The sequence below is a fragment of the Athene cunicularia genome (assembly GCF_003259725.1).
Source record: "Athene cunicularia isolate RWA chromosome 3 unlocalized genomic scaffold, athCun1 chr3_part1, whole genome shotgun sequence".
Lineage (NCBI taxonomy): Eukaryota > Metazoa > Chordata > Aves > Strigiformes > Strigidae > Athene > Athene cunicularia.
In genome coordinates, this window is record NW_020799097.1 from 21866469 (window position 1) to 21893434 (window position 26966).

Here is a 26966-nt window from a genome sequence, read left to right on the forward strand (position 1 = left end):
AGGGGCTGTTAGCTTTCAGTTATAGTTTGGGCAGCCCCCAGTCCACCTCTGTGCTTGCAGCCCCGGGGAGGATGAGCTGATGGGCATGTTGTTGCACACTCTACGAGGTTTCAACGTCTTGGTGCTCAACAAACCCCAGCCTCACCCAGCTGAGGGGAAACCTGAAAGCAGATCTTCCAGGGAGCTGCAGCAGTTAGAGGGTCGGGCACGTGGCTGTCTGTCACGCCCAGCAAGAGGTGGCAGCTGTACTTCAGAAAACTGAAATTCTGGATTTAGATTTTTACAGGAGCAGTTAGGTTACCTACAGATGACTACATCTGCTGCTGGATGCAGTCCCAACTTGTCACATAAAGGTGATTTTCAGCCCAGGCCCAAACCATCATCAGCAAGATTAAATGTATACATTTTGTAATTCATTTCAATTTCACCTTCCTGGTGCTTCACTGTATGCTCCTGAGGCTCTTAAGGCCTGGACCTTTACTGAGTCTCTTCACACTCAATAAGCCTATTGCTTGTGTTGTCCTCCTGTCATTTTCCATGGTACCAGCTAAATTTAACAAAACTATTCAAAGCAATTATCATGGAAAAAATACATATTCCTCATGAGCATCATTTCCATGATACAGTAAAACAGGAACATCTCAGTGGTCAAGTTATCATTTATTTTATTCTAGTATATCTTCTTAAAATTTTATTGCTATTACCCTTAGCTTTTATCTAACAGAGAGTTCATATTAGCATAGTAATGGCACTGAAAACATCTAATGATCTTACGTTCATGTTGCATGGAGGCAGGAAATCAGTTAACAGAAATGCAGCTGCCTAAAATCACATGCATTGATTAAAAAGCTATAAATATGGCATATTGAAGGTGGTGGTCAGATTGCAGATCTTCAATCAATGTGATTAAATGCTTTACAGACATATAATTCTTACTTTTGTCAAAGGAATCAAGTATTTTGTTTTATTTCTTGTAGGTGAAGGCAGAAGACAGGATATTCCATTATACAATTTTTTAATTTAAATATAAACAGAAGGCTATACATGATGGAGGTAATATGTGACCTGGTACATTGTAAAAAATGACCTTGTAAAGACTAATTTTCTCATCTTCTTCAATTTAACAACAGTTGTGGAGAGAGGAGAGTCATTTCTTGGAGGGGGTGAGAAAGGGACACAGAGGCAAAAAGAAAAAGTAAAAATTTCAACCTGATTCAATTTGTGATTTGTAATGTTGCACTGAGCAATCTGAAGACTTCAAAATATTCAGCTGTGCAGGATGCCCCTTAGTGGTTGAATATAAACACTGTTGACAGAAGAAACAATTAAAAACATGGTAACCCCCCCCAAATAATATTTGCATTTAGTAACTGAGACAAAGGATTTAAAATGCTAACATACGCACAGAAGACCCTACAAAGCCATATTTACATAAAACAACAGACACAGTTGGTAAAATGCAAACCAACAGTAAGAGAACATTCCTGAATAAGCTATTGCATCCAGTGAAAAGAGCAAGAAAACAAGGAAAAAAGGTTAATTTCTATTTTTATTTTAATCAGAGTATATATTATAGGACAAGTGGGCTTTGCAGAGGAACATGATCAGATATTGAACTCTGCAACGAAACCCAACCAACATTTTTACTGATACTTTCTAGAGTAGAGAGTTTCTGTAGAGAATTATGAAGTTATCTGGTCTGGTGCCATGGTTCCTTCCCAACACCATATGGACGGTGTAGCCTGAGGTCATCTCTGCTGTTGCAGAAGGCTACCAGCTTGCGTTACAATACACTAACACTTCCACACAAAAGGAATCAAGAAACGTTTAAGATTCAATAGAAAAAGGTTAGAGTGCACAAATTCTGGAATAAACACAAAGCAGTACAAAGCATTTATGAGAAATTATTTTTATTTGGTCTAACTCTTGTCATGAGGAATATATTGCTTCTAACTTTGCCTTTTCAAAACCAGCCTTTGCGTAGAAATCAATTTGCAAAAGCTGCAACAAGGTGACACTAACCAAGCACGGCACCCCCATCAATCTGTTCACCCCTACTCCGATTTTACCTCTATTTTGTATCTTTAGATCCCTCTCTGTTTATACACTAGTTAACGAAAGAAGTCCATTGTATTTACAAACAGTTCATCTTATTTGGAAATCTGATGCCTCTGCTAGTCATTATTCTTTTTTTCTTTCTTGAAGAATTCTGTAATTCTCCGGTTTTTAACTTTGCATGTAGAAAATCACAGTTGCAAAGTGACTCATTGCCTCCAAACTGGTAACTGAGGCAGAAAATCCACTCATCAGCACTACTGACATAAGCCTTTACTTCTTGGGTCACATCCCAACACAGCTTAAAGGGTCAAGGGAATCCTCTTCTTTTGAGTTAGTCGGTGTGTGCTGTAGCTGGAGATACTGATCCCAGACATTCCCAGCAGCAACGCGGCCCATTGCAGCACTGTGTCTGATGATTTGATAACGACTTTTCCTGCAGCTTGAGTCTATGGGAGAAATGGGGCAGGTTACACACTGATTCAGCTGAGTGCAACACAAAAGCAGGTCTTTGGAACTTACAAAGCACTTTTTTGTTCTCCATGGCATTTCATATAATATGACTCTGCTTTCTGCTGAAGAGTATTCGGTACAAATTACTGCACATTTTGGAAGGCCCTACTTCTTATCACTTCGTAAAAGAAAGGACACATTTCTGATATGATTTTTCTTTCATTTGTAACTCATTGATTTCAGTGACTTTAATGGGGTTCCCTCTGGCTTCTTGGCTGAGAGGGAGAGCTGAATCAAGCATGGAGGCATAGGCATAAAGGGGAAGGGACTTTCAGTGGAGTACAAAGATCTCTTCCTTCCTACAGATGATGCTCCCTTGAGTGTTAGTTATTAATTCATGAAAGCAAGGCTAAAAGGGATCAGTAATATCTTTTATTAGCTCCACAGGTAGGACTAGACCAAGCAGACAAGCTTTAACACAGTCACTTTGTCAAGTCCAACAAAGAAGCAGGAAATGCTGAAGTAAAGATTAAAAATTAATTACTGATTATCTGAATAACAATCAGAAAAGAAATTAAGTTACTGTTGCTTGCCTAGTATGTATGATACACTGATCAAGAAGAAGAAACACAGTTGCATGGACTCCCTAGAGAAAAAAACACAAATCCCCATGCATATTGGTGCTGTGAGTTAAAACATATAATGTGTCTTTCTAGTTGCAGAATTTCTTATATGAAGTGATGACTAGGCCTCAAATAATGATTTTTTAAAATGCTTTCCCTTGCAGTCCATGGATGGAAAGCATGGCATCACTGACAGGAGCCACAGATTCCAAGGACCCTGATTTTCATTTCCAGATTCTAGTTTTTTGTGAGCTTAAATAAACAGAGCAGAGGGCTCTGACCTTGATAAATGTGGCTGGCAGCGTGGCTAATTCAGCAGCAGAATAAATAAAGACAAAAGAAACTGCAAATAAAATTACTGTGTAAGGTGATATTAAAAGATATGCAGGGACGCGTGAAAGAAATTCACTGTTAGGACTGAAACGCAGTATCCTTAGCTCAGTCTCTCAAATACTCAACTATCACCTCTCAGCTACTGTAGTCTATGACTTTGGATGCAGATCACACCGCTAAAAGCTCTGAGATTTTCCAACAAAAGGATATCTACTCTGTAAATATCAAACTATGGAGTACAATAAAGAAGATGCTCTACTTTATAGAATCATAGAATCATTAAGGTTGGAAAAGACCTTCAAGATCATTGAGTCCAACCATAAACCTAACAATGCTAAGTATACTTTGTATATATATTTTGGGGCTCAATCATTATTTATAGTAATATAAAATAATTTATTCTCAATTATTTAACTGACTGAAAAGATTTTCTATGTATATTTTTTTTCTTCATATAATGATTGGTACTCTGGTCCCCCAGTGTTCCAGATGTCAATACTGATCCAGATTTCTTTATCATAACCACAGAAGCTGGTTGAAGTGTTTCACTGACAGCTCATCTGAGTTGCTTAGGAACCTGACATCCTCCTTCCCATTAACTTTTTCCTACTGCCCCAAACACACAAAGCCATTGCAACAGAAAATGATGGAGAAGTAGTTTCTGTTTAAGCACTGCAGAAACATAAACTCCTTCCAAGTATTTTGCATTTGGTGTTCCAGCATGATACCAATTATCAGGAATTATCATTATTCATTTACTTTTTCAGCAGAGGCTTAATTAAGACTTGAGTTGTTATACAAGTTAACCCACCAGAAGCCAGCGTTCCCCTGTGTTGGTCATGCAATAATTTGAAATAAAATCAGTCTGAGCAAGAGAAATGCTGATATTTCAAAGATCTAATTAAAAGCAGAAAAAAAGATAGAATTTTCATACCTGCAACAACCTTATATACCCAGGTGTCATTCTCCAGAGAGGAATAACCATGATTTCTGAGTCTTCGTAGAATTTCAAACCCTACAATTTTAGAACACACAATACATTACCAAATCCCAGGAAATTTTTACAAGTTGACCCCCTAATGAAACAGAAGCTTTATTCTAATATGGTTTGGAACAATGCCAAAAGCACTCCAAGAAGCATGGCATGCAAACATTTTTTCCTCACCTGATGCTCTTTTCCCTACAGCCTTTTACATGCTTAAGGTCTTCCGGGTATATAAAGCTCAGCTCAGTTGCATAACCTGTCACATGGGATCTGTCTGCATCATTTACGTGTTGGCTGAGGCCAAACTATTCCGCCTGGGGCCAGGTATGTCTTGCAATCTTAGAAAACTCTCTGGGAATGCCTTAAGATTATTAAGAAAGCAACATGACAGCTGACATCCTTAAGAACACAAGGGCCTAAGCCTGCTTTATAGATAGCACTGGACATAAAACCAGGAGGTCATTATAGCATTTTGTATCAAAAACTGACAATGCAAATAGGATTGGATGGCTTTTATGTAACTCAGAACATATATTTATACCCACAGGATGACCTGACTGGGTAGGAAGCTTAATGCAGTCATGACCTGAGTTGAAAGGATGTGCTAATATAATAGGGTTATTTGAAGGTACATTTAAAAGCAAGTTACTTCTTTTCTGATAGTGTTCTCTTTTACTCAGCATTATGCCTGTTCTTGCCCCTTTTTCTGCTGCTAAAGTTTTACCACTGGAAAGTACTTAATCTAATACTTATTGTTACTACTATCTTCTGTTAACGGTGATTTCTTTTCACTGTAATAAGCTTGGATTCAGTTCTGCTCCTGAGGTCATATAGTTCACAGTGTGAGAAATGGAGCTACAATCTAATCTACAAAATTAATTTATCTTTGGTTTAGAAGTGTTGATGGATAGACTGTGCTGAGAAAGCTCCTTTTTCCTATTATCAAAACATGCAACCTTGAATAAGGATAGCAAGGCAGAATTTGGCTTCAGTAGCAGTCATACTTCTAAACAGGCAGGGTAAAATTCTTCAGGTGGTATAAGTCAGTGAGCCCACATCAGTTTTAATCACAAGTGCTCCATAGAACAGTACTGATTTACACCCCTTTGGTCTCTGCTATGGCAGCCTAAAGCTCTCATGAGAAATATTCTTGCTGTAAACAAGCAGAACATGAAATATTTCTACTTGGAGAAATACTCTACATTAGGTATTCCACAATGGCATCACTCATCAAGAATTCCCGTAATTCATTTACTTTTCAGCAGATGCTTAATTAATGTTATGTAAGGGAATGATGCCGTTTTCTTCTGAGGCTCTGGCTTACACAGCACGCAGTGGGAAGATCTCATTTTCCTCTCACACCATGTTTATACCACGTGAACCCTGTTGGCACCAGTGGAGCTATGTCTCATTCACAAAAAGGTAACTTGGGTTGAACTAATCCTATAGCATCAATCTAAATACTAGAAGTAAGAGACTGGGAACCTGCCAATCTGTTTTTGTTTTTTTTTTTTTTTTTTTTTTTTTTTTTTAATATGCAACTTGCACAGTGACAGGCACCACAGTGACTGCAAGTGCGGTATACCTTACCTACAGGACACATTGCATTAATGGGAAATATCATAAAATTGGGAGCTGACTGAAGTTAACGGGAACCGTATCAGTAAATACGAGTCACCATACCTGCCCAAATGCATTTGGGATGAAAATCCATACTATAAAAAGGCAAAGGCTTTTTTCTTGTTCTTCATTCCCACTGTATGCTCTATGCTAACTTGTCTGCACAAACAGGAGAGCACCTGGGCTTGCTGCCCAGAGCAGGACAAAGCTAACACTGCAGAGTCTGTGTTCTGGAAATGCGCAGAATACTGAGTTTTTCCTTTAAATTTCCAGCCTTGCCTGCATTCAAAGAAAAAGCTACCTACTGCAGTATCAGTTTCAGCAGACGCAGAAAAATGCATTACTAACAATTTCTGTCATTTTGTGTGTATTTCTTCACGTTCAGAGAATGGCAGTGAAATTCCTGTGGCACGGTATTCAGAAAGGGAGAGCCTTCCAACCAAGTTTCTTTGTGCAGAAAATAAAAAGGGAAAGAAAGAGTATGCCTAGAATGCCACAGCTGTCTTTAAAAATGATTTCATGGCCATGCTCAACACAGATGAATTGTAGAACATTTTCTGCAAGGGCAAGTGTTACCAAAATTTGTATTACTTTCCTGAGGACTCTGAAAGAATAACCCTCCCAGGCTGTTTCAGGACTTTGAACAAAGAAGGGGCTGCTTCTGTTCCTTTTGAGATTCAAGCCCCTGACAAGTGAGTCCCAACTGCCATGACACAGAGATGAACGTGCCCCTCTTGGGCAGGGGACCATCTAACAGAGGAGGTGAAACACAAGCAGTGGCGAAGGGCTCTCTTGGCAAATGGGGATCCCACACACAGTGCAGACTACTTACCTCATTCATCTACTAATGCCTTTGCTGCTTGATGGAGGCATTGTTTTCTAACAGGCATCAAGCAGATAAGAATGCATATCATATGCTGACATCCTCCCCATCCCAAAATTAAAGGCAAGGGACACTTTGATCCTGCCTTGTGCTCTATTTCCATTATGAAGAGAAATCAATAATTAAAAGTTTATTTGCTGTAATCCTGTGCCTCTTGGAAGGACTGCTGCCGCAAATGCAGCAGGAATCAACCACAGGAACGACTTATTTTCACAGCATTAGAAGCCCCTCCTTGACTGGCACCCCTTGAAAAGTTCTTTGTGCTGCCCATGCTGCCTGCGAGCACATCCCTGCCCCTCTGGAGCGCGATGCAGGGACATGCATGTCAGGATTACCCACCACAGCTCAGCGGCAAGCAGCAGGGCAAGCATGGCAGCGTGGGGCTCAAGCCCCTGCTCTTTTAGCTCAGCCTGAGCCTGTGCAGTTGACCACTCGAAGACAGATGCCTCAAATATTTAGGCTGAAACTACACCGTAATCATTCCCGGACTTGTTGCTTTCTCTGTGTGCCCCAGACTTTGTTATCTCCTCTTTCACAGACAGCTGCTTCTCATCCTTAAAGTAGAATCATCCTGTGAATTTACTTTCACATCCTTAAATATGTTATCTCCTAAAATCAGGCTCAACTTTCTGTTTCTCCTTGCTACCTCTGGTCTGTACAGCGATTCCAATTTTCCACCCCATTTTCCCAGCTACTTTTCAGTATATTTACTTTTATCCTCATGAAAAGGCAGCTATGTTGACATCTCCCTCTACACCGATACATCAGTTTTCGCATCAGAAACTTCTCTTCAGAAGAGGGACTCATACTGCTTTCCTCTGCTGGTCAGTTCTTGCCGTGGCAGACCTCTGTGGGAGCTGGAATGGCAACGGTCTATGGCGTTTGAGAGACTCTGGATGCTAGTGGGCCCTGACTCTCACCCATACAGCAGTCCATTGCTTACATTTACTCATTATTTTTTCCCTCAGTCATCCTGAAGCTGGGGGAGGGAGGAGTGAGATGACCTGGTAGTGTGTGTGAGTTAAACCACAGGCAATGGCAGCTGGGGAGAGCAGTTTCTTTTACACCTGTGTGGAAGCACAGAGTAGGGAGCTGCAGCCAACACGTGGCTGTTACACAAAGGATGCCCAGATCGGTTCACATGCACAGGGATTCACCGGCAGGGTCTGCAGATGATGGCACGCATGGAGTTGCTTTTGGTGAAAACCAGAAATGACAGAGGAAGGGAGAGGTGAAGGGAAGCGAGAGAGACAAAAAGGGAAAAAAAGGGAAACTCAGTGCCCAGTGGGAAGAGAGTTAATGGGGGTGCCCAGATGAGCAGCCTCCCCAGGGCTTCCCTCCAGTGCAGCAGAGTTGTTCCAGAAAGTCCCTTGCAGAAAGCACACAAATCTCAGCAGGACCTGCTCAAACTGCTGTCGGTGGTTCCTGTGCGTGATGCAGTTATCGCTGACCGGTGCATGCTGGCTGGGGCTGGTGTCTGCTGACCGACTGCTACGCTCTGTGCATGTGTATTATTGGAGCCCCAAGCAATGGTGGGAGAAACGGAGGAAAGACAGGCGATTCTCCTGCTGCTGCAGTCGCTTCCTATGAGAACACACCACAGCCACAGTATTGGCTTTGCTGGGGCAAGGCCACAAAAATGACAGCACATGAGCAAGGATGTGACATGAAGGAGGTGAAAATTCTGCCCCATAGGCAGCCGGAGTGATGGGCACCCCCCACTGCCAGGGGAAGACAGGCTGCACACCTGCGGACAGGAGGCTCTCAGCCACATGAAGGCTAAGGCACCCAAGGCAACGTGGTGGCAAGTGTGCATGCTTACAGGCATCAGTTACTTGTGACCCACTATATGCTGAAGTGCTTGGAGGTGATGTCTCCCAACAGTTGGTGCTCCTACCTGATGGATATAAAGATTGCAGGCAGAACACTGCAGGACACTGCCTATGTGAGGTCGCATTTCTGAACAATAAACTGGTTTAAAGCAAAACTCTCCACTGGCTTCAAGGGTCATTAAGTTTGATTTACTCTGGGCCTTCCACATTGATACAGGGGCAGCATTTTAAAAGAGGATTTCCTGTAAAGCATACACAATTTTCATTCTATACCTGGACAGCAATAGCAAAACGTATTATTTTGAAGCAATAATTCTGAAAATAATTCAGATATTTAACTAAAGAAGTACTTTCCAAAATTAATCATCCTTAAAGAGGCCAGGGTGGAGGAATACAGTCAGGATTCTGAACCTACTTATGGCTTCCACTGCAGCTCTTTGTGCAGGACAGGAGCAAACACAAAGTGCTGTCACTCTAGGTAAATAAAACAAACCATATAAAGAAACCAAACCAGCAAATCTTCCTCTGCACACAATCGTGTAACTAATCCTGAGCTTTTTCACTTCAACAGTTACTAAATCTCACAGTACCTCCTTGCAAATCATTCTGTGCATTACCTAAAAATGAAAGCTAAGCTAAAACGGTAGTTGCCTAAATCAAAGGTAACTAAAACACCAGGTCTGCAGGGGTAATAGTACTGGGCACTGTCAGGTAGAAGAAAGAGATGGTCCTGCCCCAAAGAGCCTACAATCAAGATGCCACCAGATGGAGGAGCCCAGGGAAACAAAGAGAATATATGACTTGGCATGCAAGGCAATGTCCTCAGCTCACTCCCAGTCAGATTGTTTCCAAATTTTTGTAGGCGTTGCAGCAAATCACAGTGTTAAGGAGGGATGTGAAGGTGGTTAATGAATTTTAAGATGATAAGGAAGGCAAGGAAAAGAAACAATGTTAGTCATATTGTTGCATTACACAGTAATATCTGTGCAGAGCAAGAAATCAGAGAGATGTATTGGAATGTGTTGATGACGGAAGTAGGAAATACTGTCAATAAAAGAAGACTGCAGTACCGTGTAGATGAGCTGAGACACAATTGCAGATAGTTCAATCCTTGAAGTCATCTAAGGTTACAGACAGCAGCAAGAGATTGTGTTGCTGAGGCTCATGGAGTTACCACTGAAGTAGCTTAAACTACTCATTTGTTTCCTGCTGAGAACTGACTCATTGACTTCCCACAACTCCACTGCCAAGTGGTTACTCCTGTATTTGCAGCCTGCCTACCCAAAGTGCTTTGATAGCATTGAGGGGCAAAATAATAGAAACTGACAGAAATTTAACAGCAAAAGAATAGCAGAACATCAAGTTAATTTCTGCTATGAAGGAGGACTTCTGCCATGAAAGACAATTTTGTTAGAAATTTCTGCAGTTTGTATCTGTTAGAAATTACGGGGGGGAAAAAAAAAATCCCATTTTTTTTTTAAAAAAAGTATTTCCAAAGCAAAGATAGATACATGCTACTGTCACTGGCAGCAGCATAGGTGTAGTGCAGTGGCACTGGCACAGCTCATCTGGAATCCAGTTCTGGTCAAGCAGGGCTGGATCCCTCTCTCCTAACCCCAGAGGTGGCTAGAGCAGATGCCTGCCTCCAAACCAGTTGCTCTAAACTTCCATTGTAAATTACCTATTTTAGATGTTTGAGATCAGAGAAAAAAGTGATGCTTGATAGTACAGCAAGTACTAGCACAGACACAGACATCAACAGTGTAAATACAGAGTCATGTGAACTGGACCCCGCTGATTAGAGCAGGAGAATTCAAAGTGAGGCTGGTATAAAGAATGGCTACTAAGATGACCCAAGCAACTGAAAAGTATGTATTACAAGAAGCTGTTTAACCTCACAAAAGGAGGATCAGCAAACACTTCCTCTCCTCTTAGATACTGATGAGCCCTGATGATGTCCTTGAACACAGAATTTGGCCTCATTTCCCAACTACTGGATGTGGTCAACAGCCTAGCTTCATCTCCCTTCGCTCAAGGGAAGTCTTCATAGAGGGAAAACAATACTGGTAAAACTTGAGTGGCCGACTACACATAGGAAGAACTGCATATAAGGCTCTGCATAAACAGGCACTACCTGACCTGACGTGCAAGTACAGCATCTTTGGGGGAACGCAGCTGGTGAATGAACTAACCAGAGAAGGTGCCCTGCTGGATCTCCTCTTTGTGAACAGAGAAGGACTGGTGGATGATGTGGTGGTTGGAGGCCGATTAGGGGACACTGATCATGAGATAATAGTGTTCTCTATTCTTAGAGAGGCTGTGAGAGGGGGCAGCAGAACTGACATCCTGGACTTCCAAAGGGCTGACTTTGTATTGTTCAGGCACCTGCTTGACAGGATCCCTTGGGAGACGGTCCTGGAGGGTACAGGGGTTCAGGAAGGCTGGGCACTCTTTAAGAAGGAAGTGTTAATGGCACAGGAGCAGGCTGTCCCCAGGTACATTAAGAGAAGCCGGTGATAGAGAAGACCACCCTGGCTGAACAGGGAGCTTTGGCTGCAACTCAGGGAGAAAAGGAGAGTTTACAGCCTTTGGAAGAAGGGGCTAGTGACTCACAGTGATTACAAAGATGCTGTCAGGCTATGCAGAGCAGAAATCAGGAGGTCTAAAGCCCAGATGGAAATTAATCTGGCTTCAGCAATCAAGGACAACAAGAAATGTTTCTATAAGCATGTCAACAGCAAAAGAAAGAACAGGGAGAGCCTCCATCCCCTGCTAGACGCAGGAGGAAACATGGCAACGAGTAATGGGGAAACGGCTGAGGTGCTTAATGCCTTCTTTGCCTCAGTCTCAAATAACAAGACTAGTTGTACTGAGGGAATCCAGCCTCCTCAGCCAGAAGACAAAGACTGGGAGGACGACCCCTCCACAGTCCAGGAAGAGACAGTCAGTGACCTGCTGCATCACACAGACACACACCAGTCTATGGGACCAGATGGGATACACCCGAGGGTGCTGAAGGAGCTGGCTGGGGTGCTCGCCAAGCTGCTTTCCATCATTTACCATCAGTCCTGGCTGACTGGGGATGTCCTGATAGATTGAAATTGGCCAGTGTGATGCCCATCTATAACAAGGGTCAGAGGGATGATCCGGGAAATTACAGGCCTGTCAGCTTGATTTCGGTGCCCGGGAAGCTGATGGAGCAGCTCATCCTGAGTAACATCACACAGCACATGAGGGACAACCAGATGATCAGGCCCGGTCAGCATGGGTTTATGAAAGGCAGGTCCTGCCTGACAAACCTGATCTCCTTCTACGACAGGGCGACCTGCTTATTGGATGGGGGAAAGGCTGTGGATGTTGTTTACCTTGACTTTAGTAAGGCCTTTGACACCATTTCCCACAGCATTCTCCTGGCAAAACTGGCTCCTCAGGGCTTGGATGGGCACACACTTTGCTGGGTAAAAAACTGGATGGATGGCCGGGCCCAAAGAGTTGTAGTGAATGGAGTTAAATCCAGTTGGTGGCCAGTCACAAGTGGTGTCCCCTTGGGCTCAATTTTGGGGCCACTCCTGTTTAACATCTTTATTGATGATCTGGACGAGGGGATCGAGTGCACCCTCAGTCAGTTTGCAGGTGACACCCAGTTGGGTGGGAGTGTTGATCTGCTCGAGGGCAGGGAGGCTCTGCAGAGAGACCTGGACAGGCTGGAGCCATGGGCTGAGGCCAACTGGAGGAGTTTCCATAAGTCCAAACGCCGGGGGCTGCCCTTGGGCCACAACAACCCCCAGCACCGCTACAGTCTTGGGGAGGAGTGGCTGGAGAGCTGCCAGTCAGAGAGGGACCTGGGGGTGCTGATTGACAGCTGGCTGAACAGGAGCCAGCAGTGTGCCCAGGGGGCCAAGAAGGCCAATGGCATCCTGGCTTGTGTCAGCAATAGCGTGGCCAGCAGGGACAGGGAAGGGATCTGACCCCTGTACTCGGCACTGCTGAGGCCGCCCCTTGATTCCTGTGTTCAGTTTTGGGCCCCTCACTCCAAAAAGGACATTGAATGACTCGAGTGTGTCCAGAGAAGGGCAACAAAGCTGGTGCAGGGTCTGGAGCACAGGTCATACGGGGAGCAGCTGAGGGAACTGGGGGTGTTTAGTCTGGAGAAGAGGAGGCTGAGGGGAGACCTCATCACCCTCTACAGCTCCCTGAAAGGAGGGTGCAGAGACCTGGGGATGAGTCTCTTTAACCAAGTAATAAGTGACAGGAGAAGAGGGAATGGCCTCAAATTGCACCAGGGAAGGTTTGGACTGGATATTAGGAAGCATTTCTTTCCAGAATGGGTTGTTAGGTGTTGGAATGGGCTGCCCAGGGAGGTGGTGGAGTCCCCATCCCTGCAGGTGTTTAAGAGTTGGGTCGATATAGTGCTGAGGGATCTGGTGTAGTTGGGAACTGTTGATGTTGGGTTGATGGTTGGACTGGATGATCTTTGAGGTCTTTTCCAACCTAGACAATTCTGTGATTCTGTGAACCATCACCAATGTCCCAGTAGAGAGTTATTAATGTACAAAACATTGCCAGTCCTGACTGTAACTGATCCAAAAAGACCTCACCAAAATGAAAAAAACCTCTAACCCCAAATCAAAAATATAATTAATGGGCATTAATAGAGAGACTTGGGGTCTTGCAGGTCTGAAGAGTTTCAAAAAGGTGCTGCTACACTCACACCAACCACTGGCAACTCTGGGTCCACCTTAATGATTTTTACAACTCTACAGAATCTGTAGGATGGACTGCAAGAGAAAACTGGCCTAGTAGATATGGGCAGGGAGAAGCTTGTCTGCCTCTGCTGTGCAAATGACACTGTATCACAAGCACTTTCCTGGTGTGTCTTTTGCTTAATACCTGCTCCCGGAAAGTGGGTTGAGTGTTTAAAATGCATAGCAGAATAATAGCTGTCTTTTTTGAGTGACAGCTTTATGACTTGCTGCTTTAGAAATTAACCAACACAACACACTCTGGGCTGGGCTCATTGGCCTGATAATTATCTGGGTGCAACCCGTGGGAAGATTTATCTATAGCCATTATTCTGGGAAGGTTCATATCTAACAGGCAGCGGACAGACCCAGTAGAGGTCCAGCGTCCCCGTTAACCCTGGAAACAGTTGTAAAACACTGTCTTGCAATGATCCCAGTATTCAAAGCACGTACCAACCACTTCAGCAAGGTAGTGCACTGTAAGGATATACAATGCAACCCTGACAGTTTGTGAAGAAGGTGGGTATCATCATTTAACATGATGCTGGTTTTTAGCTACCAAGGCACTGCTGATCTGACTAGGGAAGCCTGTGGAACACCTATGGATATATCTGGATATGTAAGACTTGTCAGACACATCATTACTCGAGAGCACATCCACTCCTGTGGTTGTGTATGACAATTAGCTGCTACTAATCCAAGACAGTGTATTATTTGTTGCTCTAAAGGAGTGACATACAAGGGCTGCTATTTTGCAAAGAAACAAGGCATTAGGGTCTTTCCTGTGAACAGCCTGCAATTTCCTTTCCATTTAGAAGAGATGGAGCAAAAAAGTGTGAGTTTGTTAAGGAGCAAAGCATACCCTCTCTTACTCTGCTCTGCTCCCCAGAGTCGAATAAAATGGTTATCTACATCAAGACACCCACCAGATGATGGCTCTTGAGCCAGGCTGAACATGTCTTCCTGGCTAGCCAGTCCTCAGTGGGTACTTTTCACTGTGAGCGTTGATATGAGAAATTATATTACAATCTGTGATGAGAACTTTTCACGTTGCCTTTGCTGCTTCTGTCTCTGATGAGACAAAAAGCTAGACTGTCAGACTCCATGTCCACATGGGCATCACTCGCTCCATCTGCAGAGGGTTCCAGATCATGCGAGGCTCCATCATGGCACTCCAGGTACCTTCTGCAGCTTGATATACAGTGTATAGCTATACTGACCTGTGTAGCGTTGCAACCTGTCATGTGCAACACACCGCCCAGAGCCTTTTGAATTTGAACCACTTGTTTGTAAAAGTTGGACAGATCATTCCCAGAAGTTCTGTACTGCTGATAGGAAATTTTCTCATCAGTAAAACTATGCATATAAGCAGGTGCATATACAACTAACTTGAGCAGGGCTCTTCCTCCTCCACTACATACCACATTGCAACCCTGTTATACACATATCAAATCTTCACCATGAATCACACAAATGAGAAGGCTTAAGAAGCAGCTTTCTGAAATGTAATTCCAGAAGTGCAAGTATTCGGGTATGGCAGCCGAGGACTGAAGGCCATGAGATCTCCTGCCATGCCTGTGAATGACTGGAAGGCTTGCAGAGACCTGCTGTATTTTATGTACAAGAAAGACCCTAACATACAGTATCCTGTGCTTTTCTGTAGCCAAGGACACACTTAATTTGTTTCAGAGCACCATCACAGAGTGAAAAAATAGCCGCAGTAGGGATGTTTGGGGTATCAGGATTCTGGAATGGAAAAGGATTCATTCTAACTAAGATAACATAGATACATTCAAAGTATGAACTCAATTTTGGTTGTAATTCTAAAATTCTGATTTACAACAGAAGTACACTTCAGTCAGTCATTTCACTGGCACTTCTTTGTTCCTTCCAAACAAAATTTTCAGATAGTCAAAATGTGCGGGTTACTGTATTCCACATGGCTTTATAAATTCTGAGTCATGAATCCTACGAAGGCACCTAATCCACCTTCTAAACAAACTTGCAGAATCTGCTTTTTGAAAGGGCTGAAATGTGTTCTACAAGTGATCGCATTTGACATGAATCTGGAGCTATTATCAAAACGTACAATTTTATTGACATTTAACATTCCTGCAATAAGCAAAAGTGTCAAAACATCGAGATGTTCTGAAGTCTTCCTTAGCAGTCTACTAGGAAAGTTCCTTACATATAGCAGTAATGGATATCTAGATCTGTAATATCCAAAAATGATTCCAAATTTAGAAACTGTAAATGCTTTGATCCATCCTTGCAGATTTAAAAGCCTGAATATATTGCTGTATGTTCCCTGTTACCAATGCAACAGGCTAATGAATTAGTCCACCCAAAACACAAAAGGTCTGTAAATTCTCTTGTAAGACTTTAAACTGCAATATAAGAAGACATAAATTACGGGAGCTTTCAAAGTATGATACAAAATGCTTAAAAGCTTTAAATTAAATTACATAGCTTTAGTAGGAACCCTGCTAGTTGAATTTCTATTCTCGCACGCTTTCTGACGTGTCCCCTTGTTTTCTTTCCTTGTAATTGCTTCCACATTGCTGATTACACGTTTCCTATTCCCTACTATCTGTATTCCTATTTAAATGTGTTAATCCCTTAAAGAGACATCTATTATTTCTGGCATGGCATTGTGCTAGCACAGTTGTGCTCGTTAACATGATTGGCAATCTATTTTTAGGCATAATCCTGCATAAAGGTACATGCTCTATGCTGTGAACTCCCTAGCTAAACACTGGAAGATTCTTTCATTAACTTATGAAGAGGGTAAAACAATCTATTCAGGAAATAAAGCATGAAAAATACATTAATCAAATGAGCATCATTTCTATAACATTTATTTTTTTATTAGGTAGTCTTTAATCTGATTAAGTGTTGTGGTTGCCCGACTGTGAGATCAAGCAGAAATGATTAAAACAGAATTCAAATTACCTAGGAGTGGAAAATAAAACAAGAGGGGCAGAGTAGTGAACATTTGCACTTCATCACAATGCACTGGACTTAACATGGAGTTCTTTCTTCAGACACTGTACTTCCCACGGCACAACACTAGCAGCTCACTAGGACCAGATGGTATTCACCTAAGAGCTCTAAACCAACCGAAGGATGAAATAACACAACTGTGAGCCCTGGTGTGTAACCTCTCACGGGGAATTGTCTCAGTGTCAGGGGACAGGAAGGTGGTGAAACGGCTAATTTTTACAAAGAATTCCAGGGCTGATCTGAGGAACTCCACATCAGTGAACCTGATGTCCTTGTTCAGAAAGTCAATAGGAACCATTGCAAGGAACAGAATGATCAGACACTCAGTAAAAAATACACTGGGAAGCACTCTGTTAAGCTTCTGTAAAGGGAAGCCTACTGGCTTTTTTTTTTTTTTTTTTTTAACGAATCAACAAGTAAGAAGACAGGGTGTACTAAAGTGCATTTTTAAAATTCATTGTGAAAACAAAAGCTCTTAGAAAGGAAGTCTCATAGGCTAAGAAGATCCCCATTTGAATAAATAAGTAATTGAAAGATATGAAAGAAAAAGTAGGAATGCAGAATTTTCCCACTGGAAGGAAATTGCCAATGTAATCCTCTGGGACTTTGTGCCAAGATCTGTGCTGCTCAGCAAGGTCCTAAATGACCTGGAAAAGGTGATGAATAATTGGGGAACAGAGTCTGCTGATTCCACTACAGTTATGACAGGGACTAAAATTGAAAGCTGACTGTGCAGAGCTGCAGAAGAGCACTACGATCATGAACAACTTGTGATAAAATGGCAGATGAAATTCCATGTAGGGTATTGCAAATATTGCAAAAATTACTTAAACTGATAAGGACTGTTCAGGAATGAAATAACAGTTCTATGAAGATGTCAGCTCAGTACCCAGTTAGGGGTCAAAAAAGCAACTGAATTATTTGGAAAGGACTAGAGAACAAATCAAAGCACACTTCAAAAAACGGTGAACTTGCATTTTTAATAACAGGGGCAGTTTTGGTCCTCCCATCTCTGAAAAGATGAAGCAAACTCAGAAAAGATACGGAAAGGGCAAAAAGGGTATAAAGAGAAGTAGGAAAAGTTTATTTATTAAGAATGAGCAAACAGGACTCTTCAAGTTGGGTATGTCATTTTACTCTTCCACCTTGCTTCTGTACCTCCGCTATACGTCTTCCTCTGCCTCTCATGTTACTGTGTTTTTACCAACACTTCCATAGTATTCTCAGACCTGCAGATAAATGGAGGGTTTGAAATCAAGCTGTTGGGATTTTCTTTCCTCACTCAGAGTTAGAGGGAAGGCTTCCTCTGATTGTCCCGTACACCTTATGCAGGGCTGCATCAAGAGAAGTGTGACCAGCAGGTCGAGGGAGGGGATTCTCCCCCTTCACTCTGCTCATGTGAGATCCCACCTGGTACTCTAGTGTCCAGCTCTGGGGCCTCCAATACAACAAGGACATGGACCTGCTCAAGTGGGTCCAGAGGCCACAAAGATGATCAGGGGGCTGAAGCACCTCCCTGATGAGGACAGACTGAAAGAGTTGGGGATGTTCAGCCTGGAGAAGAGAAGGCTCTGGGGAGACCTTATAGCGGCCTTCCAGTACTTAAAGGTGGCTACAGGAAAGGTGGGGAGGGACTCTCTATCAGGGAGTGGTGATAGGACGAGGGGTAATGGTTTTAAACTGAAAGAGGATAGATTTAGATTAGATATAAGGAAGAAATTATTTACTGTGAGGGTGGTGAGGCACTGGCACAGGTTTCCCAGAGAAGCTGTGGCTGCCCCCTCCCTGGCAGTGTTCAAGGCCAGGTTGGATGGGGCTTTGAGCAACCTGGTCTAGCGAAAGGTGTCCCTGCCATGGCAGGGGGTTGGAACTAGATGATCTTTAAGGTCCCTTCCAACCCAAACCACTATTATTCTGTGAATCTAAAGGATTCACTGCCCCACTGCCACAATATACAAAGGAAAAAAACCTCCTTTGAGTTTTTTACCTCCTTCCGGCATCACAGCCTTCCTTGACAACAAGATTTTTACTGATTATTAGACACTGACTTCTCCAGTTTGGAGGCAGAGAGATGGCTTTCGGAGACAGCTTCTCTGTGAATTAGGAACTGCTGTGACAGATTGTCCCACCTTGGAGTTACTTTCAGAGCTGACTCTAAACTCCTCCCATTTCACATCTTACAGAAATCTCTCACCCAGCTGCTTTTCCCTGATGGCAAGGTCGTGCTGCTAGTTAAGCATGGTTCAGTCTTACCTCTCACTTACAGGAAGTTTGTGACAACTTTATTTGGAAACTGGAGCACAGGTACTACAATAGCCAAGGGGTATAAATGCCTTACAATTTAGTTCTGACCAGCTTTTGACTCTGATGGAAAACTCACTCCAAATTAAGAGACATGTTTATGGATTCCCACTCATTTGAGCCAAAGACAGTTACTCAGTTACCGAGAAACACACTGCTTCAATCCTTGACTCATACCACTTCAAAGACTGGTGCACAGTTCCATTCAGGAGGAACAGGACTGAGGGGCTGTGGGCTGGCAGCTGTCTTTTGTATAGGCTCTACAAAGACTTTCCATGAGGTGTGTATCAATTCATCCCTATGAACTTCTACACAAAAGTCTTTCCCTGCCAGAGATGTTTTGTTTTTTACACTGGTCTATAGGAAGTGTCCAACTACACAGATTATGCAGAGTCCTCCTTTGCTTGGTTCCCTACAGTCTGATGCACTCACCTTCGTTAAATTAGTGTCATGTATTTCTGTGAGCATTAAAAACTCTGTGGAAGGCTGAGTGTAGCATTATGGAAAAAAGATTGCCAGTCACTATAAAAATGCAAAGCACAACCAATGGAACGTACTTTAATTTCAGATAGACAGCTGTAAAACTGCTTCGCAATGATAGTTGAAAATTTGTTTGTATTTCTTCCCAACTGCAATACAGAGGTGAATGGCTGTGTACTGATAAAGCCATCTGTCTTGTGGGTGCCTGGAGGAAGCCTCTGCACCAAAGCAATATTGCCAGTTAATATCCTGGTGCACAATACTCTGGAGCTGAGAGTTGGACCACAGTCATTTCCGCCGCCTTCGGGCACACCACAGAACAGCATGCTCAGTTAGTTGTAATGACTCTTGCTCACAAGCACAGGCTGCCAGATTGGGAAAGGGAATGACTATCCCTGCAGGGCATAATAGCAATGGGAGCACACTATTCCATGCACTGAGATAATATTCAGGTCCATGGACTCAAGATTTGAATGCAGGGAAGAGAAAGAACAGCAACTGTGGGTAGAATGCTTTTATTGGGTAGGTTTTTCAGATGATGTGCTTATCCTGGATATTCACAAGGATTAACAACAACAATTTATAGAGACTCACAAAAAAAACCAAAACAGGTTCCAAAGACTGGCCTAGTTTGGATTTCTAACAGATAATTTTATGGGTTTTGTAGTATTATAGTGTTTTTTTCAAATTTCTTTGGTTGGATTCAATCAAAACACCATGCTAGAGACTGCTGTGCAAAGCATTGATGATTTCTGGATGCCAGTAATTGCTATGATTTGGATCAGCCTTGGACAACTGGAGCTGCATGAAGATTGACAGAGAGGACCCTTAGTTATTATTCAAAAGACTAATTATCCTCTTCGAGATACTTGCTCAGTGTCATCTCATCTTTGCGACTTTTACCTCCCAAGTTTCCCACCACTCTTATTTGAAAGTGCAAGTCTCAGGTTATCCAAGAGCACGCTATTGAGAACAGAGCAGAAAGGGTCTGCAAATCACCATCGCAACCTACAAGGGAAAAGTTCCACTCACGTAGCCCCCATCTCTCCTTCCCTCCTATTTGCATCACCTCAGTAATTGACTGTTGCCAGTTGCTTCCCAGGATCTGCCCATGTTCAGATGTTCATCCTATGATACCTGTAAGGTAGTTTGAGACTGCTTTTCACACTGTGAAACAGGGCAAGGCCTTGTAAATTATGGAGAAAGTAGATGGGCATGCGACTTCTAGAAATATAACAGTCAGCTAAGTCTTTGTGTCTCAGGTACCCTGATAGGTACCTGAAGGACACCTGAAATGTTTTTGGCTTGATACTGAAATTTGATGGGTTTTGCTTATGCGTAAGGGAATCAGCTTGAAAGAAAAGATGCTGCCAGGGCATTCTGACAGAAATGCTGCTTTTTACCCCCAAGGCTTCCAGTGTAGGGTAGAGTTAAGATACCTTTTAGAATACTGAAAGGCATGTTCTGTGTTAGCAGAGAGCCAGAACCTGGGAGCTGGAGGCTCTATGCTGTTTGTATGCGAGGGTTTTATGCAGCACAGGTCAAATTTCTTCAAATAGAGCAGCAGAACTGCATTCATCAGCTTTATACACATTCAGGAAACAAATCAATATATCTCTTATTTTTGGCGCTTTTTCTTTTGCAATTTCTGGTGCAAAACACTTCAGTTTTCCCTTCTGCCTTTGAACCGCAGGCTCCTGCAGCTGGGGCAGGAGTGGTACTTCCAGTTTCAAGTTGTTTTAAAATCCCTTTCCTTTCATGTTTAGCTCCTGTACTAACTGGACCTACTGTGACTTTGCTGGTTACTGTGCTGCTCTGCTGTTGTTACTCCTGTTTTTCCACTGCATAGCTTTGGGGCCAGCCTGAGACACAGCCTTGACTAATGGGAACCATGAGGGTGCTGAGTGACTGCAATGAAGTGGAAATCCTACTGGAGATTCTGTCTCATAGATCTACTTGAGAATCTGTTTCTGCTTCTCTCCAGACTGGAACAGCTCTGGGCAGAGAGTAACTGGGACTTCTATCTGCCATTTCTAGCTCCAAAAGAAAACGTTAAGGCTGCCTACATTTTGATTCACGATACCAATTACAACTTGGCACTCCGTGAGCAGTAGAAGTTCAGAGACTTAAGCTGAAGTGCGATTAATATCGCTGATGAATCCTTACACTGGTCTCCAACAATAGCTTTGGGTTTAGATAGTTAATGCTGATGCTGACAGTTAACTTATCTATGCCGTGGCCTGGAGATATGCTCAGAGAACTGCTTCTGTAAAAAAATGAAAATTTGCATATCCCACTATAAAACTGTGAATGCAACTTCCTAAGAAAACTTCGCAGTCTAAGACATGTTTTTTTCATCAGTAGTTAATGAACATATGGCAAGGATCTTTCTTCAATTATCAACTGGAAGAAACACAACACAACAGATAATGCACACACACACACACACACACGACACCTTCAAAACTAAAGTTATGTATCACATCTCACAGAAAAAGAAAGAAATATGAATTTTCCTTTGATGTTTAAAAATAAGAGATCTTTCACAACCATCAATTTTAACTAATGCAAATCATTCCCCACAGAGCAACAAATTGAAAACATGCAAGACAAATTGGAGAGCCTATTTGCTTTGAATACTTTTCAAATATTCTACTTTCCCTCAACCATACTCTAAACCACAATTCTATAGTTTTTTTGTACAGTGTCTTTAGTTTGGACTCTTATCCTTACCTAAAAAAAAAATAAAGCTTGCTATTGTAGAAAACCGAGAAATACTTGTTGACAGCAGCAGATAACCTTTACACCTTGTGCTGTTTAGACTCCTAAGAAGTTACCTACTGCCACATGACTTTCTGATCAAAACAAAAAAAGCATATAGGACAATAAAGTACATGTTAAATACATTACAAATCTGCTAGATGATCTCAGTTTTCTGTTTTCAAAAATAGGTAATCATGACTAAATGATGTTATTTCTCTTTGGATCCCATAAAGATTAGTATTAGTACTCAACACCGTTCAGCATTTTTATTAATGATTTGTAAGTAAACATAGAATCATTGCTGGTAGAATTTGCAGATGACACCTAGATTAGCAGATAGTTGATACTAATAAAAGCAGTACAGTCACACAAAACAATCCATCATTTACTAATATAAACATAATTAAAGAAAATTTACATTAATGTGGCCAAAAAAGTCAGACATTTAAGAAAAAAAGTATGGGACCAAGGACTAAATCCTGGAAAGCAATAAATTTCAGGAGTATTTGTCTACTATGACAAATAATTCAAGAGCCTTACAGTACCTAAGGGGGAGCCTAAAAGAAAACTGGAGAGGGACTTTTGACAAAGACATGTAGTGATAGAACAAGGGGTAATAGCTTTAAACTGGAAGAGGGTAGGTTTAGATTCGATGTAAAGTTCTTCACAGTGAAGGTGAGACACTGGAACAGGCTACACCCTCCCTGGAAGTGTTCAAGGCCAGGTTGGACAGGGCTTTGAGCTACCTGTCCCTGCCCATGGCAGGGGGGCTGGAACCAGATAATCTTTAAGAAGACCAACCCAAACCATTCTATGAATCTAGGATTCTGTGAACACTGACTCCCTATACAATTCTATCGCAAAAGGAGGACCCACAAACAATGGAATAATGAGTACAAAAGTTGGCACTGCTGAGATTTTTAAATGAAGTTCTATGTGCAGTTCCAGCACAGCTGTTCTTTAACTGGTGGGAAAAAAAATGGAGAGAATGTGCAAGAGAGATACAAAACAATGTGAAGGCTGTAGAAAGTGCCTTAAATCAAATAATTTAAAGACATCACATTTAAGGTAGCAAAAAGGAGGTTGCACTGTAGCTTGAAAATAGTGGCTAGTGAGGGACTACTTAATTTAGTGAAGAAAAGTATACCAAGAACTAATGGCTGAAAGTTAAATCTAGACAAATTCAAATGTTTTTAACTGTGAGACTGATTAAGGACTGGAATAAATGACCAGAGAAGGGGCTAAGTCTTCATTTCTTGATGCCTTTAAATCAAGCTTGCTTGTCTCTGCAGCAGACTTGCTTTAGCAAAAAAATGACAATTTGTGTTTTTGTCAGACTCAAGTTACTGGTCTTCACCCTGAAGTAAAAGGAAAATTTATGACCAGGGATCTATAATAGATGAGGTCAGAGAAGATAATCTCATGTCCTTTTTAGTCTTACTCTCTATGAATCTATCAATTTACTAAGTGGGTACAGAGAAAAAACTTTCTGAGTGACTTTTGCCATCTGGACAACAATGTGAACTGTAGCAGATTGTAAATCATCCAGTAATAAATATATGTCAGAAACTATCAAGATGAAGATATTCTTGCAACGCCTTCTAATTTAGAAATTTAGAGTTATTTAATATTTTACACATTAATTTTATACTGGGTAATTGAATTATTGTGAAAGGGTTAAGCAGACAGTCTACTGAAACACTGTGCCATGTATTTAGCTTAATGTGGTTGGAAAAATCAATGCACTTTGGTCTGTCAGCTAGCAATCACAGATTTAACTGAATAACACGTCAAGTATTTTAAAGTGTTTATCAACGTAAATAGAATCTGGCACTATAGTAATGGTAATAAGCTAAGATGCTTTCCCTGAATTCCAATCAGATTTAAACATGACTTTAATTGTAAAGCTCTAACAAGCCAGACAGAGATCAAACAGCTATCAGTATGTCTACAGAGTTTGGTGGTTACTCCTGTGATCCTGAAGAAAATACATTTGCTATGATTCACTCTCTAGAACACAGGTAGTGGGCAATCAGTTTTTATATTCTTTGCAATGGTTACTCCTTCTCTTTGCATTTATATTCACTTCCATTTCATTGTTGTTACTGTGAGGAGGAATAAATCACACAGCAGTCTCACTGAGCCTATCTGAGAAGTGGTGGAGGCCACTCTGCATGATCACGTGAAGGGAACAAGAAGAGCAGGAGAAGCACCTCCTCAGCTTGTTTTGGGCGAGTTCCAAGCACAGCTGTACAACAGCTCCTTACTCTTCTCCCTTTTATCACTCCCAGGCAATGGCTCCCCAAGAGAAGATATGAAAGAAGCAAGGAAGCAGGGGTCATAGCCCTGTCTAAGTTTAAGGAGTTTGCCACTGCCAGAGCAGCACCAGAAGTAGGCAATAGTTTCATCATGTAACACATACATTCCTGTTCCTTCCTCAGATACACTAATTTTTTTTTTTTTACAAGATCCAGATGCCTGCGATGCAGATGTTTCCATCTGACCTACCTATTTATGCTCCTGTAACAGTCAACGCAAAGACAAAAGTTCTCCTATTTCTACCATTGTCCTTATCCTAAAGTAGATGTCTAGAAGCAATCAGTTATACTGGGCTGTACAAGTAGCTATTTCATTCCAATAATTATAAAGTTCTTTAGGATAGGCAGCTCAGAGGGGACCATCTACACTCTAGACATCTGGAGCTAGAAGAAATGAATCCCATCCTGCATACCTCCAACCTCTCCTTAGCAATCTGCAGATGAACGCTGCCTCTAACATGTCTACCAAGGGATAAACAGGTCCTTATTTTACTAGACTGATCATGTGTGTAATGTAAAATTATGATTCCATTTTTAACTATCAGCAGCCTTGCTTACATGTTCTAGCACATTCTTGATTGCAGTTAAGTCTATTTTACATTCCCCTAGCACACTGGCACCTCAGTTGTAATAGGAATCTGCTGTGCTGGGTGCTGTGCAGCAGGCCAAACCCTCCATCAAATGGCTACTAGTTTAAGAAAGGAGAAAACAGATAAAAAAATAGGCAGATTGATGTGGGAGGACACAGATACAATAAGGCAACATCAGCACAGTAGACAGTTGTCTTAGCACACTACTGACCTAGCCATTGCCAAGCTTTTGGGCAGCCTCAGGGCAAAGGAGAGTTTTAAACAGGAATGGAAGATGATAGAAAGACTCATCTGCAAAGAGCTGTGGAAGGCATTGTGAGAAAAAGCACAAATGTGTTAATCTGAAAATGTAGCACATGGGTGATGGAAGCTAGTACCAGAGGCTGAGAGGATGGAGGAATCATCTGTGCACTGACTGAGGGACTGAGAAGAATGTCAAAGATCTTGAAAGTGAAGAAAAGCAGCCTTTAGATGATGCAACCTTTAACAGACTAGAGTTGATGCAACGGAAAAAAAGGTATTGAACCACAGATTCATTCCTTCTCTATTTTTGTGTAGTCCTCTTCCATCTTAGATAACACCTTTTTTTTTTTTTTTGCATTATGTATCCTAAAACAGGATGCAGCATTGCAGTAATAATGTACAAGAGAACTACAGCTTGCTTATACATTTTACAAATTATACAGTTCATTAAAACAACTACAGACTATTAATTCTACAAAGTTAAGCACTCAACTTGGATAATGTCCTTATTAAAGCTATATATTTGACCTTGAGTGACTGTGGTGCATAGACACTGTTTTCAAATAATACAGTTTTTTTCCCAGTTCTTTAGATGCAGGAAACATACAGCATTCATAAATTCTTGCTTTTTCTTTATACTCATGTAGTGGTTTTCTCCCATGGCTTAGTTCAGCATATATCTAGCAGTTTAAAAATACACAGTTTTTTCATCTAAGAAAAACACATATTAAAAATTGTGAAATACTCAGACATTATAATTATCCTATTCAACAAAATTTACTTAGATGCAATGCAGAGGATAAAGTAGTTAACGATGCAGCTAAATTAGCTGATAAACGTGCAATGCAGCCCTCCTTAGGTGCAATCTAGGCCTGAAGCAATTAATCACAAAATCTACATAGCTATAACCTGAGGTTGGCCTAAATATTAAATATAATGCATTTTTCCAATCTTTCAATTTGGGTTTTTTTCCACTATCACTCTTTGTTATTATACTTAATGTGTACTGTGCAACCATAACACACATCATTTTCCACTCTACTTCTGTGGACTGGTTTTATGATACACCAGATATTACTGAGTGAAATATGCTTTCTTCAGTCAAAGATATCTTAACAATTCTCTGCCTTCATGCTGCCACTCACCAATTTTTTCCTTCCTTGTATTTTTTTTTTTAAATCTTTTTTTTTTCCCCAGATGTCATTTCATAGATTTGGCCTACTGAGTAGTATCTCCCTGCACTGGTGCAGGGGAGAAAAGACAGCTGTCATAGAAAACACATTAAAGAATTTATAACTCTACATGATTGTAAAGTACTATATAAAATATCGCACCACTTATGACGCCGTAAAAATCTGTTAACAATAGAAACTGATTCCCATATTACATACCACAAAAGAGAAAAATTAAGGTCTCACAGGCAATTTTGAGAATAAAAGATGTACCTATATGCAGAGATAATGGCTTTGAACTCATACCCTTGCATACAAGCATAGTGACCAGCTATTCACTACTACAGATCCCCAAAACTACTTCAGCCTCTGTGGTCTTCCTTGTACACGGAGCTAAAGGAAGGGACCACCACCTACTCAGCCCAGCTTCTCTCCCATTGTGCTGCTGTTCCTGACCTACTGTGTCATGTTTAACTATGAAAACTGAAAAGTTAACTCTTGAAGCCACATGCAGGCTACCTTCTAGTTGATCCTTAAATTATTCTTACTGTTAGAGTCCATGCAGGTTTT

At 41.6% G+C, this 26966-nt stretch overlaps 1 protein-coding gene across 1 annotated transcript in view; it reads right to left on the reverse strand.

The window, feature by feature from the left end:
* Window positions 1–219: 219 nt before the first annotated feature.
* The window catches only part of ERICH1 (glutamate rich 1), an 81940-nt gene continuing 55193 nt past the window's right edge, over window positions 220–26966 (reverse strand). Inside the window, exons 7-8 of the mRNA XM_026844040.1 lie at window positions 4399–4479; window positions 220–2504 (exon numbers count right to left, since the gene is read on the reverse strand). The gene's annotated coding sequence lies outside the window, so the exon portion shown is untranslated. The remainder of the gene's footprint in view (window positions 2505–4398; window positions 4480–26966) is intronic.